The following is a 16,733-nucleotide window of genomic DNA, read 5'->3' as shown; positions in this document are numbered from 1 at the left end:
TGTTCATATAGGGGTAATTTTAGCCCGTTTTCTTCCAATCCTCACTCTAGTCTAGATGCCATGTTTGCATATTGTAGTTGATCTTCTTCTTCTTTATCCATTCTTCCTTTGTTTCTATCATCCTCTTCTTTGTGTTTAATTAGCTCTTACCTTGTCTCTTGGTGAAGGGTTCCATAGGAGGAGGTAATGAAGAGTTTGAGTGTCCTGGTGAGGTAGGCGGAGATGTATTTAGGGGAGAGATGGTGCAATTGGGGATGCGGAAATTTCTATGGAAGAAAAGCTTCCCAAAATATTTGAGGCTTCCTCTTCTTTTTCCTCTTCATCCTTCTTCTTCTCTTCCATAATTTCTACAAAGTCAACACTATCTGCAGGGGAATTGTTTGGAGTAGGGGCATGAGAAATTGGGTCTTCCTCTTTACCTAAATTTATGATAGGGAGGATTTTCTTTTCCTTCTTTACAGGGATTGAAGTTTCCTCTTTTCTCATTTTTACTCTTCTTTGCCCTTTCTTCATTAAGAACTTAACACATTCCTCTTTTCCATCTTGGTTTTTTAATTAAATGGTGTTTAATAATCAAATGAATCAAACTATGGTGGCTTATGGGTTCACCCCTACTTCTATACCTCATCATCATGGTGCTAATCCAAGAAAAAAAGAATGCAGGTAGGTTAATTATTACCTCAGGTCGAGAATTTTTATGTTTGATGTGTGTTATATATTAACCCTAGACCCATCATAATGTCATATTGCCCCTCACAAGTGAGGAATTTGATTAACCACATTATTGTTGTTTTCTAGGGTTCTTGCAGGCTTTCCTTGTTGACCCCTTTAGTTTTCCCTTTGTGCTTCAAGATAACTAGCCTCAACTCAGGTTCCACATTAAATGCATCAATCAGTTCATCAAAATTGAATTGACCTTTTCCCATTAATTCACCCTCATTTGGAATCCCAAATAGTTCACTCATGATAGATGTTGAAACCTCCATGTTTTCTTCCCTGACTTTAGTGACAATGTGGAAGTTCTGGACAAATTATTCCATCATCTCCATTTTAGACCCTTCATATTGTAGGAAAAAATCTAGCCATCCCACCTCACATAATAATCTGATTGTTTCTAGGTCCAAATTGAATTCCTTTGGCTTTGATTTCCTTTTGTAACTCATGGCTATCTCTCACAGTCTAAATAATGGTGTCTACTGATAACAGGTTGAATATGGTGAAAATTACAAAATAAGAAAAGTGTCTTGTTAATAACACATAATAAAAATTGTTATCTTTTCTCATCACTTCTATTAATACCATAGTACTTTCCATAAATGCATTTGTAAATTCTAATTAAACCTTGTTTGTGTGTGCATTCAATTTCTTGTGCTCAAATTGCTTGTACCTATTGGCAATATGTGTTGTCATTGATTTCAACTTGATGTCTAACAATATGGGTTGTCGTTGAGGAGAATATGTGTTCTAGTCATTAATGAATCAAATCATGTATGTGATAGTTCCGATACTTAATGTAAGTACAGATCCAATAGCCAACAAGATGAGAGGGGGGGTGAATCATACAAACTTAATCTTCGATAAAAACATCAGATTCAACCTCGGTAACATATACTTCAGTAATATAACCAAAACTGCTAAACATGCAAACTCAAAAGCATATAAACATCATATCACTCATAACACCAGATTTAACGTGGAAACCCGAATGGGGAAAAACCACTGTGGGATTTCGGACCCACTAAGAAATATACTCTTCTAGAGTATGCTCGGTTAAAAGCAAATCCTGTTACAGATTACAAACACATTGCTAGATGTGACTCGGTTAAGGGATTTCCCTTAGATCTGTTAGGATCTTCACCTTGTTAGAAGTGACCTTGTTAAAGGATTTCAAACACTCAATCAAAATGTCACCTTGCTAGAGGGTTTTACAAATAAGACTGTTAAATCCACTCGGTTAAGAGATTTTCTGTCACTTTCACAAAATAATAGTAATAAAAATCTATCTGCAACTTCACATCTAAAATGCTAAAGCAGATTCTTATTTGCTCAATATAATCTAGACATAGAACTAATCTTGTCCATCTGTTGGGCTTCTATACTCTGTTATTCAAATAGGTCTTCAAACTTCTGTGCTCGGTAATCACTATGTAGCATCCCTGTGCATACATTTTCCCGCATACATTGTTTATCAACAGTTCCCTATTTATAAACAATTAGCTAACCGCTTAATCTCTTTGATCACATTTCCCATGATCAATCATAGCCATTAGATCTTCAATCTTGTCCAGGTTTAATGTATCCTTCGATCTGAAAAATGTTTTACCTTGCCTAGGAACTTGCATACATTTCTTGGAACTTGTGCTAGGGTAATGCGGTTCAATCTGCGTTGTAGATCTTCATGCCGATTTTCCTTTGCCATAGATTCTTTAACAAACTTCATGCACGGCATACCAATCATTTAATCAGTTCTAGCTCATCAGCTTCATTCATTAAATAATGCATGTAACCATTTAATGTATTCTGTTACAGCTCGGTTACAACTCGGTAACAACTTGGTAAATACTAAACTTTACTCAGTAGACATTCTGCCTTCATTAACCGATAGCGATAACCTTAGGGTTTACCGACTAGGTTCTTTGCTTGGTAACATAGTATAGTATTAACCTTACAGTTTACAACATATGTATGATGTTAAAACAATCTAAACATCATGATCTCATCATTGTCTAACTCGGTAATAGTTTCCCATTGAATACCTTATTCATCATATTCTTTCTGTGTCTTTTACCGACATCTTTATACTCATCAAATCATACTTCTCAAGATATAGCAACATCATACTGAATTAGAAAATCAATTTCTTGACATCAATGACAAAATAATAATATTAAGACAGTAAATCATCCTTAATCAGTTATATCCATAATCATCAACAACCTTCTCAATATCCTTATTGAAATGCCAACAATCTCCCATTATCTGTTATAATGTCAAATGCCAATAGTATGTCTAGTATATTTGGGTTACAGTTCAACAATGTTATATCTCTTAGAAGTTTTACCAGAATGCTCTACATTCTTTCCGTTGGATAGTTGTCCTTGTGTAAATTTGGTATTATGTTCAAGATTATATATGGATTCAATGATATGGATTTTAGGCAAATTGGTGCTTTGCCATGCAATATTCATCATGTTGAAATGTATTTGTTTGTCTAGTTTCCCATGTTTCTATTTGTTCAATGGATTTCTCCACTTGCGCTAGAACTTGATTGATCTCTTTGGGAGATGTTTTTGGAGAGGTTGTACATGGTCTTTAGTGCTCTCATCTTGTTTTGGGTGGTGATTTTAGTTTCTCCCTGGTGGCATGAAGGCTAATAGTTAACAATTTTGATAGTGATTTTGATATTTGGGTCGACAGGTTGAGTTCTTTCAATTTTGATTGATATTGACCTACTCTAATTGCTTTGAAGGATGTGATAAGGTTTTTTTAAGGTTCATCTATGCCTTTGATTGATTTACAACCTAATCTTTGTGTGATATATATATATATATATATATATATATCTGTGTGTGTGTGTGTATGGATTCGAACTATATTGTTTCACATGTTTCATTTGATAGGCCATATGGATGCCAACCTGATTAATGTTTTGGTGTGTTACAGAGGGTATATAAAAAAGGATAAATTATTTGTGTGCAATGTGAGGTATAATTTGCAAAATAATCCGGTGATGAGTCAGTTGAGTATGAAGTGTGTGAAATTGGTATGAGTGAGTAACTATGCTACAAAGAGTACTGCAACTTCAACATATGTCAAATTCTTCGACTACAACAATTCATGTTAGATATCTCATTCTAATATTCATGTATCTTACTAGGAGATAGTGTGTCTTCTCAGCAAGTCTTTTGTATCTTACCCTAGGGTAGTGAACCTCAACTTGCAATTCCTTCTAAGAGTAGTAAGCTTTCTTGGCAATGTTCTTAAAACAAACATTATAATCCTTGTTTCATATAGTGTGAGTTAACTCTCACTGTGGTTTTTCCCTCCTTGGGTTTTCCACATAAAAATCTTGGTGTTTTTGTGTGGTTTTTCCCTCCTTGGGTTTTCCACATATGTAAGCCTTGCTTCTTGTTGATAACCAAGGAAGATTCCTTCATCAATTCTTGAATAAAACTTTCCAAGATCTTCTTCATCTCTTATGATATAAAACTTGCTTCCAAAAATTTTGAAATACCTAATAGTGGAATTTCTTCCATACCATAGCTTGTAAGGGGTTTTTTAATTATTGACTCTCACCTGCACTTTGTTAAGAATATAGACAATACTATGCATTGCCTCTTTCCAATACATGTCAAACATATTAGGATATTTTAACATTTTCTTAGCCATATCTTTTGAAATTTTCTACTTTTCCTTTCTCCTATCCTATTTTGTTGAGGTGTCCTAGGAGCAGACAAATGTCTCCTAATACCATGATCTTCACAAAACTTATTAAACTTATTTGATGTAAATTCACCTCCTCTATTAGACCTTAAGCATTTGATCTTAGTATCCATTTCATTCTCATCCATAAACTTGAAAGCTTTAAACTTATCTAGTTCTTCGGATTTTTCTCTTAGAAAGTAACCCATGTCATTCTACAGTAATCATCAATAAGTATCATAAAATACCTTTTACCATTTAGTCATCTTGTCCTAGTAGATCTGCATAGGTTAGTATGTATCAGATCCAAGGGTTTTGTAGTAGAATACTCCTTGATATTGAATCTCGCCTTTGTCTACTTCCCCATCTGACACTCCTTGCACAATGTATTTGTAGGCTTGATAATCTTGGGCACATCTCTTAACACTTGTGTAGAGTCGATCTTCACCATATTGTCAAAATTGATGTGTCTCGTCCATTTGTGCCAAAGCCAACATTCATTGCTTTGTGTTGTTAGACAATTTCCTCCTTTAGCTTCCTTTAGATGATAGTGTTGGCAATATGCTAGATTTGGTTAAGTATTGTCATTGATGTCAACACTGTATCCCAGTTGGATCTATCCCAGTTAGTCTTGGTGATCTTCTTGGTTTTGGTTGTGATTCCGATCTGGTATGATCAAACCTCTGGAATCAGTTTTGGATGCTTATTCTGATGGTTATATGCTTGCTATATTCTGGTGGTTTCATGATTTGCTTCACTTTTGGTATTTCTGGTTACTGGTTGGTTTATGCCTTTACCAGCTAGCTTTTGGCTTTACCGGCTTTTGGCGTTCCCGATTAGCTTTACCGATATGTTGTTTTGGTGACTTAGTCAGTGGATTTTGGGTTTGGTTTATGGAATCGGTTTCTTTTATGTTGTTGGTGCTTCTTGATCATATCCCGAGCATTTTGTGACTTTGCATTGGATGGTGTGCTACTATGGTGGTCCTATTTGGATCCAGTTAAACTTTCACTGAGGGTTTCTACCGACAAGTGAAACGTGTTGGATTTCGGTCTTAGCGAAATCCCCAATGGATATAATTGTTTGGTTACTTGATTTAGGTCCATGCTATGTAATGTAAATCACAATATTGGTCTAGTGGTATTGTGTAATATAATTTTTGTAATTATGGGTTTATGGGTTTAGGGTTTAGTCGACCTTGTCAATAAGGTTGATTATCTGTATTTATAGGTGACTTGCTCATGTAATTAATATAGATCGATGGTTATGGTTGGTTAAATTTGCATTATGAGAGAAAGGATTGTGTGGGAATAGAGTCGTATCATTCCAGAGAAGGTTGGAAAGGTTTTGTATTGTAGAGCAGACATCAGTGCTTAACTAGAACTGTATCAAGCATTAGTAGATGCTACTTTCACATTTCATTGTTTTCCGGATTGTAGTCCGATGATTTTGTAAGTCAGTGAGACTTCCCTTTGTGTTGAGAAGTGAGCTCTAGGTTGTTGGCCTTTCTACATGTGCAGACCCCATTGTAATTATTCACAATACTACTGCAGAGTATTCATCTGATTGTGGGTAGGGTTTTTCCACCATGGTTTTTCCCTTTCCCGATTTTCCACGTCAAATATTAGTGTTATGTGTGTTGTGATTCCATGTTATATTCTTCATTGAGTTGTGATCTGGTATAAGGTTTATAATTAAATTGATAGTTGTTATTGTTAGTAAATTGATTCAACCCCCTCCCTCTCAGTTTACTTTCAGTATCAGTGTATTCCAACAATCGGTATTAGAGTGAGGTCCTCTTTGTAGAAGCTTAACCGCTTGAGAAGATCCAATGGCAACTGCATCTAGTTCCACATTAAATCCTTACCAGAAGGAGAGTCTCAGATTTGATGGTACAAATTACAAGATATGGAAGGAGCGAGTGAAGATTCATCTCAGATGTCTTGGAGATAAAGTTTGGGAGATAGTGGAGAAAGGGTATATACCTCATGATACTAATTTTTTAACACTGGTACCTGTTGATGAACAGAAGAGAGCTGAAAATAATGTGAGAGAAAAAGAGGCATTGTTAAGCGCCCTATCTAATGAAAAGCTATTGAATGTCATAGAGTTGGAGAATGCTAAGTTGATCTGGACAAAGCTTGAAACTTTTTATGAAGGTGACCGGGCTATGAAGATTGCTAAACTTGAAGGTTTTCGTGTAAGATATGAAACTTTAAAGATGGAAGAAGATGAGAAGATAAGTTCTTTCATGGATAGAGTAAATGAAATTGTCATGGGCATCAAATATTGTGGTGGATCTATTAGTGAAGATGAAATACTGTCAAAAGTTCTAAGAGTTCTACCTCTAGTTTACAAGATGAAGGCTACTGCTATTAATGAACTCCAGACAATGTCAAGTACCCCTGTGACCAGAGATACACTAGGGAAATTGACTGCTTTCGAACTTGAAGAACTTGGAGATCAGAGTGCTGCTAAAACTGAGACTGTATTTAAAGCATCTGCCTCTGGTAAACAGAAGATAGATTGGAAAGAAATGTATGCTAAGGATATGGAGGAAATTGAGAAAGAAGAAAGAGAGCTTGAAGAGCTGGAAGCCCTGATTGCTAGAAGAATTCCTAAAGGACCAGTTGGAAGTAAGTATGAAGGCAAAATTCCTTTTAAATGTTTTTCATGCAATAAGATTGGTCATTTCGCATCTAGATGTCCTGAAAGAGCTGCTAGGAATCATGAAAGATTTGTGAGGAATTATAAGCCTAATCCTGAATATCAAAGTAGATCTAGATTTCGAAGGAATAAGGATAAATCATGCTATTATGCTAGTGATAATGATGGTATTTATGATGATGATGATGATGAACTTGTGAGTGGATCTGGTAATGGTGCCTCATCCCGAAAAGATTGGGTCTTTATTGCTATCAAGGATGATTCTTCAGAATCTATCATTGAACCAACACATACTGAGCAAAAGACCTTGGCTGCTAAAATTGAAGAGAAGGATGAATGGGTTATAGACATTGGATGCTCACATCACATAACTGGTGAAAAAAGAAAGTTCTTATCATTGCAAGAATTTGATGGTGGATTAGTCAGATTTGAAGACAACAAAGCATGTAGGATCAAAGGCAAAGGAACAATATCATTGGATAGTAAAACTAATATTAATAATGTTTATTATGTTGAAGGCTTAAAGCATAATCTTTTAAGTGTAGGTCAGATGATGGATAGAGGATTTCATTTGCAATTCAAGGACGAAAAATGTAAGATCATTATTAAATTTGGATTGGAGATTGTTTCTGGAACTTAGACTAATGGAAATATCTTTCATTTGAACTCCGATGAGAAGGCTTGATTGATTGCTCAAATTGATGAAAGTTGGTTATGGCATAAGAGGATGTGTCATATTAATTTTGATTGCATAGTAAAGATCAGTTCAATACCGGTTGTCAGAGATTTGCCCAAGATTGTTAAACCTCATAATCCGATATGTAGAGAATGTCAAATGGGTAAGCAAGTTAGAACTTCTTTCAGAAGTATACATGATAAATCTAATGAAATTCTTGATCTTATTCATACTTATTTGTGTGGACTGGAAAGGACTAAAAGCTTTCAAGGTGATAGATATTTTATGTTACTTATTGATGACTATTCTAGAATGATGTGCATAGAATTTTTGAAAGAGAAATTTGAAGCTTTTGAGAAATTCAAAATCTTTAAGGCTATGGTTGAGACTGAGATGGGACTGAAGATAAAGTTCTTAAGATTGTATCATGGCGATGAGTTTACATCCGGTGAGTTCAACAACTTTTGTGAAAGAAATGGTATTAGGAGACAAGTTTTTGCACCTAGGACCCCACAACAGAACAAATTAGTGGAAAGGAAGAAAAGAACAATTTTGGATGTTGCAAGGACTATGATGACTGAAGCTAAATTACCTGATATCTATTGGAGAGAGTTTGTCAATACCACTGTATACACTTTCAATAGAGTACACATACAAGGTGATATCGATAAGACTCCTTATGAACTATGGTTTGGTCATACTCCTACTGTCAGATATTTCAGAATTTTTGGAAGCAAATGTTACATTAGAAGAGAGTCCATGCATTAGGAAAGTTTGATCCTAGAAGTGATGAAGGAATATTTTTGGGTTATTCTACTAAGAGCAAATCATATAGATGTTATAAAAAAAGATTGAATAGGATAATGGAAAGCATAAATGTCATGGTGGATGAGCATGGTAGTAATCAGATCAAAGCATATGATTATGGACCGGAAGATGAATTTATCAGACCTAAACTGGTAATGCAAGAATCAATTCAGAACAGTGAACCTATGACACCGGTAGCATCAAAAAATTCAACAGTGACAGAGGAACACAAAATGAGTCACCAAATCAAGAAAATTCAAAGACTCCCGGGTATGTAAAGCTAAATCATTCTGAAGATCGGATCATTGGAGATGAAAGGAAAGGTGTGATGACTAGGAGAAGGTTAGTTGTTGAAGAGGTATGTTTAATTTCTCAAATTGAACCAAAATATTTTATTGAAGCAAGTAAGGATGAAAATTGGATAAAAGAATTGGAAGAGGAATTAGATCATATTGAAAAGAATAAGACATGGGAATTAGTACCTAGACCTAAAGACAAGAACATTATTGGAACTAAATGGGTTTTTAGAAACAAATTGATTCAAGAAGGTCAAGTTGTAAGGAACAAGACTAGATTGGTTTGCAAAGGTTATTCACAGGAAGAAGGAATTGATTATGGGGAAACTTATGCCCCGGTTGCTAGAATTGAAGCGGTAAGACTTTTTCTTGCTTATGTTGCACATAAGAACTACAAAGTATATTAGATGGATGTTAAATGTGCATTTCTGAATGGAGATCTTGAAGAGGAAGTTTACATTGAATAACCTGATGGATTTTCTTTATCAGAAGACAAGGACATGGTTTGCAGATTGAAGAAAGCTTTATATGGACTAAAATAGACCCTTGGAGCATGGTATGCTAGATTGGATAAGTATCTTTCAAAGCTTGGTTTTGGTAAAGGTAATGTTGATAGTAACTTATATTATGAAATTGAGCATGAAGACATATTGATTATTGAAGTCTTTGTGGATGATATCATTTTTGGAGGAGAAGAAGGTCTATGCATGAAATTTGCTAATGATATGAAGAATGAATTTGAAATGTCTATGATTGGTGAGATAAAAAATTTCTTAGGTTTGCAAATTACTCAGACTGATAAAGGTATTTTCATTTGTCAAACTAAGTATGTGAAGGAGTTACTTAAGAAATTTGGACTTGAGAATTCTAAACCTGTCGGTACTCCTATGATAACCAATTGCAAATTTTCAAAGGATGATGAATCACCTAAGGTGAACCTGAGCATATTCAAATCAATAATTGCTGGTTTGTTGTACCTAACTCAAATAAGACCTAATATAATGAATGGTGTTTGTATTTCTTCTAGATTTCAATCAGATCTTAGAGAAACTCATAATATTGTTGTCAAGAGAATATTTTGATATTTGGCAAGTACAATAGACCTTGGGTTATGGTATCCAAAGAATGATGACTTCACATTATGTGCATATACAGATTCTGATTGGGCAGGAGATGTGGATGACTGGAAGAGCACTACTAGTGGTGCATTCTTGCTTTAGAAGAAGTTAGTTTCATGGCTTAGTAAGAAACAATCGTGCACTTCATTGTCTACAGCTGAAGCAGAATATGTTGCAGCTGCTACCAAATGTACTCAAATTTTATGGATAAAACAAATCTTAAAGGATATAAGGTTAAGTTATGATGATCCTATTGTTATTCACTGTGATAATACTACTACTATTGATATGTCAAAGAATCTGGTATCTCATTCCAAATTAAAACACATTTCTATAAGATATAATTTCTTGAAGGAAAAGGTTGAAGCAAAGGAATTCAGATTGGTTTATGTGCCTACTAAGGAACAAATTGCAGATATTATAATGAAACCATTTCCTAAAGACACTTTTGAATATATCATAGATCAGTTGGGGGTTATCAACCCTCCGGAAGAGACTTGAGATGTAGAGATGCAACAATTCGATGAGCTTATTAGACATAGTTTTCTGATCTGGGTTGATGAAGATGGTGCTACTACTCAGGGGGAGTAGTCAGTTGTTTGGTTCAATACTCTTGGTTTAGTATCCATCCTTTTTCATTAATGTCAAAGGGGGAGAAGGTATTCATGTGAAAACTGCTAGATCTTTTGATGGTTTTGGAGATTGTTGGCATTCCTTGGCACTTGGATGTTTTTCACATTCAGTGTTGCCATCAATGCCAAAGGGGGATATTGTTGGCAATATGTTGGATTTGGTTAAGTGTTATCATTGATGTCAACACTGTATCCCGGTTGGAGACTATCCCGATTAGTTTTGGTAATCTTCTTGGTTTTGGCTATGATTCCGATCCGGTATGATCAGACCTCTGGAATCGATTTTGGATGCTTATTTTTATGGTTATATGTTTTCTATATTCTGGTGGTTTCATGATTTGGTTATCACTTTTGGTATTTCCAATTACCGGTTGGTTTTTTCCTTTACTGGCTATCTATTGGCTTTACCATCTTCCGGCGTTCCCGGTTAGCTTTACTGATATGTTGTTTTGGTGACTTGGTAAGTGGATTTTGGGTACGACTTATGGAATCGGTTTATTTCATGTTGTTGGTGCTTCTTAATCATATCTTGAGCATTTGGTAACTTTACAATGGATGGTGTGCTATTATGGTGGTCCTATTTGGATTCAATTAAACTTTCACTAAGGGTTTCTACCGGGAAGTGAAGCGTGTTGGATTTTGGTCTTAGAGGAATCCCCGATGGATATAATTATTTGGTTACTTGATTTAGGTCCATGTTATGTAATGTAAATCATAATATTGGTCTGGTGGTATCATGTGATGTAATTTTTGTAATTATGGGTTTATGGGTTTAGGGTTTAGCCGACCTTGTCAATAAGGTTGATGATTTGTATTTATAGGTGACTTGCTCATGTAATTCATATAGATCAATGGTTATGGTTGGTTAAGTCTGCATTATCAGAGAAAGGATTATGTGTGAATAGACAAATTTCATTCCAGAGAAGGTTGGAAAGGTTTTGTATTGCAGAGGAGACATCAGTGCTTAACCGGAACTGTATCAGGCATTAGTAGATGCTACTTTCACAGTTCATTATTTTCCGAATTGTAGTCTAATGATTTTGTAAGTCAGTGAGACTTCCCTTTGTGTTGAGCAATGTGCTCTAGGTTGTTGGCCTTTCTGCATGTGTAGACCCCATTGTAATTATTCACAATACTACCGCAGAGTATTCATCTGATTGTGGGTAGGGTTTCCCACCGTGGTTTTTCCCTTTCCAGGTTTTCCACGTCAAATATTGGTGTTATGTGTGTTGTGCTTCCATGTTATATTCTTCATTGAATTGTGATCTGGTATAAGGTTTATAATTGAATTGATTGTTGTTATTGTTAGTAAACTGATTCACCCCCCCCCTCTCAGTTTACTGTCGGTATCAGTGCATTTCAACATATAGATATTTCCATCAATCTTTGTACCTTCTAAAATTAGTCTTCCTAAGAGTCCTTTTCTGATTTCACATCTATTCCAATGAAATATAAGCATGTATCCCTTGCTACACATCTGACTAACACTGAGAATATTATATCTCAGTCCCTTGACATAGAAAAAAAACTTCTTTCTTGTTCTTTCCATCAATGGTTATGGTTCCTTTAACACAAATTTGACTAGCCTCTTCACCGCCAAACTCAATGATTCACTATTCAACCTTTTAAGATTAATGAACTTTCTTCTATCACCAATCATTTGTTTAGACCATCCACTATCAATCACCCATGCATTTGGTTCTTATTTTTCATGAAGGTGTTGGGAGTATTTAAAACTGATTCAAGTTTATAGGCCCATTTCAAAATTTTGCCCTGCATTTCCAAATGATTAAAATAAGTCAGTTTGAATGGCCTAGTTAGCAAGGGGGTAAAATGGAGCCAGTTGATTTTCAGAGGGTAAGGCTTGGGATTCATGTCCCACACCTTTCATTTGGCCTATGTAGTGATGTGCAACTTTCAGAATTCAGTTTGGATAAGTTTACTAGGTACCCATTTCAAGGGGTGAGCTGAAAGTGCATTCTAGGCACAAGTGCAAATTTTATTAAGTAGCCTACTTTGGGTGTTTATATCTTTTTCCATGTTTATTATCATGAATAATTTCAAAATGGATTGAATTTTATGCATAAATGTGAGTCAACATGCAAAATTTCAAGTCCTTATGAATCCGTTTGCTCAGTTTTCAAAGCTCAATCCATTTGTAGTTTGTGATGTTTGCACAAGTGTAAAAATGTCCCGGTGAGCGTCATGTCAGAATGTTTGTTCCGGGATAATGTTGGTATAAATGGTGAGCTACATTTAAAATTTCAAGGCTCTACCAATCCGTTTGATCGGTTTTCAAAAGAGCTCATTTTGCCATCAAATTCAGTTATCCGCACTTCCAGTGTTATATCAGTTAATGTAGCCGTTTTGGTGAGCGCGTCGTTTGCATCCTGTTAGTCAGGTGATCGAACTGAGAATTCAAAGATTTAATATGTACTTAAAGGTACCTATGTTCCGAATTTGAGAGCCTACGGAGGTCGTTTGATATTTTTGAGAAAGGCATCATGTGTTGCCAGAACATTGACTTCATCAGGTCCGCAATGTCGACAAAGCCAGTTGGCCGTTTTCGGAAATTAATATCTCTTCGCTCGGGACTCGTCTTGAGAAACTGTTTGGTAGATGTCATCCTTGTATATCAAAGTACATGCCTGTCAGATGGTGAGCTCCAGAAAGGTGTTTTGACAGGTTTGAAAATTACGTCTTCGCGATTAAATGCGAAAATTGTGGCATAATTGCCTGAAGGATGTAAAATGCAATTTTATGATCCGAAAATGGTTCCAATCGATTCCAGAGGTGTGTTTGAGGTCCGTGAAGCATTCCAGGGGTCAGTTGCATGAAAACGAATTTTTTTTTAGTCGGACCCACTTTGGGGCCCGACTTGGCTCATGCCTGCGCATTAATTTTGTGACAGAATGGTTTTCATTTCATGGAATTTCAACTTCTAGACATAATAGAGGAAGTGATTAATGCTATTGGCTTACTCAAGGTTGAATGTTCTACAGTGGTGTATTAGAGATTCCAATCTTTTTATAAAAAAAAAAACTTATGCAATGGAAGCCGATGGTCTTGGAATAGATGTTTGAAACATCAAAAACTCCATGCAATGGCATTATGGTAGCTGGAGTGTGGTACGTGGGTCTTCATGTGTGCTCTTTGATTGAAAGTGTGGTGTGGATCTCCTTTCCTTAGTCTTCCCTGCTATGTAGAGAGCAAATTTGGGAAAATAAATTGAAATCATCAAGCAAATGCAATATGGCAGATTTGATGCCAAATCTCCCATACAACATGTAAAAACCCAGCCAAAGCAAAGAAATGGCAGCGTGGCATGTAAGGAGATGTAAAAATTTCAAACCAAATGCAAATTTCCTCCTCTCTACATGCATAAGTAAAGGGCATTCAAAGTTTCAAACAAATGCACAGACCGTGGCAGCTGGGAAAGGTTTAATAAACCTTAAACTTAATGAAATTGCAGTTGCATACCAGCACTCTCCCTCCCACGTGTGAGCAGCACCAAGGGAACTTCAACAAATTGTAAATTGGCAGTCTTCTCCTCCTTGCCATGAGCTTTTGGCAAGTGTGTGAGCTTTTGTGAGGTGGGTGACTGCAGAAGGAGGTTTAATGGCATTCAAAACCTTCAATTTAATGCAATTAGCAGCAAATAGAAGCTTCAGCCAATGCAATGGGCAGTTTTGAAACCTTCAATAAATGTAGAAGCTTTCAAGCAAGTGCAATAAATCCACAATATTTGCTAGCTCCTCCCTCACGGTGTTGTTTGGGCGTTGGAATTTGAAGGTTTCAAAACCTTAAATGCAAAACTCCATTGAAGAACACTCAGAAATCTTAAAAAATACACAGTCCCAGGCTTAATGTTTTAATCCCACATTGGCTGGGAAGTGGTATTTTTTAATCTTTATAACCAAAAACGCACAGTAGTTATATGTCTAAGCCATAAAGGCTTTTGACACAAGGTGCCTATGGGCGCCCAAGGCGGGCCCACGCGCGAGCATGTTTCTCGAGGCGACAGAGGAGTTGACTGGATGGCGACAATGTGGACCCCACGCAGGCACGCTTCTTGAGGCAGACAGACAAAATTTTGTAGAGGAAGGCCGGGTTAATGAGTGAGCAAGTTCGAGATGGATCGACGGTGCGCGCTATTTCGCGAAGGGAAGATGCACGCGAGTTACACCCTGCGAAATAGCGAAAGTGAACGAGAGTCGTCCACGTGGCACATAGTTGGCGCATAGGTGGCAGTCCAGTGGCGATGAAGTGGCGTACAAGCAAGCAGCCCAGAGGCGGTGGCGTGGCCAACAAGTGGCAAAAGATGAGGTGTCATCCTAGGTGGCGTCCGGTCAACCCCATCGACCAATCAGAGGCCACCACGTGGCAAGGCGTCAGAGCACAAATGGAGGCAAAAAATCAAAATTAAAATGAATAAATGATATAGTTCTGACTATATTAAAATTCGAAATATTTAAATTACTGAGCACAAATGGGAATTAATTCGCCCAGGGTCTAAATTTTGGCCAAAATATAAAGTATTATATATCGTCGGAAAGCTCTCGGAGTGAGGAATCTGATTATGAGGTTAATTCTGACAAATGTGGGATATTTTGGAGGCAGTTTCCATGGGAACAAAATTCAGTTAGAGAGGAGACACTTGGCAATTCAGTTGCAGATTTGATTTGGTTCCCTCTCCTTTTTATTCCCAATTATTCTCAGTTGTAAAGGTTCCAGAAATTTGAAAAATGCTCCAGATTTGATGGCTTCCATTTTCTGAAGATCTTGACCCAAGTTTGTAAATGCTTCTATTTCATTTCAGGGTATAGAGATTGCAGTGCACTGTTGTAAATATGGTTTTAATTGCAGGTCTTACTTGTGTCAGGCATGAGTAATTTCCCACAAGATTGTCTATGTGATATGTTTTTTCATTATTATGAATTCAATCCTCAAGGAGGATGAAATTTGTCATCTCAAGGAGATTGTGTGACTATTTATCGGTATCCTTCAAGGAAGGTTTTAAATTCCATAGTCAGTCATGAATGATGAAATGTGTATCCAGATCTGATAAATTTGTGAATGATTCAAATAGTGCATTAATATAAGGTATTGATGCATGAATATCTTGTTTAAGGAAAATAAGCTTGCATCTATGATTCATATTTGTAGTTCTGTCTATGACTCTGTTGCCCAATGAACAAGGCACTAGTCTTGCAAGTTTGGGGATGGTTTCAGATCAACATTTTAAAAGACAAATCTATTTCCCTTTATGTGTAGGGGTGTGTTCTTTTCATTCCAAGCTCTGTTTTCATTTATGATTTATACAGATCTAGCCAATCTGTAATGTATTTCTAGATGTGGTGAGCTTGTGAAATGATCTATCTGCTCAGTGTTGATGCAGTTATGTGTCTTTAATTGTTGTATTTAGTGCATCAAAAGGGTGTCCCCCCCTAGGTCTAGCAGAACCTGAAGTGTAGGAGGATCAATTAGGGTCCTATGTTATGTTGTCCAAGCCCTGATGTGTTTTGTAGACTAAAATTGGCCATTTCATAGAAAGATTTGCAGGTGTTCTTGGGTTATCACTTTTAGTGAACAACAGAAGGGTCGTCCACACAATAAATGATCTCTCATTGTTTGAACAAATTATTAGACAAAGTACAATATTCCTTACATTCATCAACATTATCAACTGTTACAACTATGAACAATGTTTCATCATTTGAATCATCACATTATTCTTCTTTGAATGAATGACTACTTTTTTTGGGATAAAAAAGAATTATAGGTTTTTCCCATTTGTTTTTATCATCTCCTCTTCTATTTTTATCTTCTTTTAAGGTACATTTAGATGCATAATGACCAATTCTTCCACGATTAAAGCATTTGAAGGGTAACTTACCTTTATATTTGTCAGTGCCTTTCTTCAATCTTCTTACAAAGTTTTCTTCTACATTTTCAAATTCATCATCGAGATCAACATTGTCTTTCACTATCTTACTAGCTTTGAATGCAACTTCCTTCTTAGGATTATGTAGTTTGAATTCTCTCATCTTAAATGCAGTGAGTGCACCACAAAGTTGATCCATTGTATATTTATGTAGATCTCTACTTTCCTCAA

This window comes from Cryptomeria japonica, chromosome 5 (genome assembly GCF_030272615.1).
Source record: "Cryptomeria japonica chromosome 5, Sugi_1.0, whole genome shotgun sequence".
Classification (NCBI taxonomy): Eukaryota; Viridiplantae; Streptophyta; class Pinopsida; order Cupressales; family Cupressaceae; genus Cryptomeria; species Cryptomeria japonica.
The sequence above is the reverse complement of the archived record's forward strand: the minus strand, read 5'-3'. Positions refer to the sequence as shown.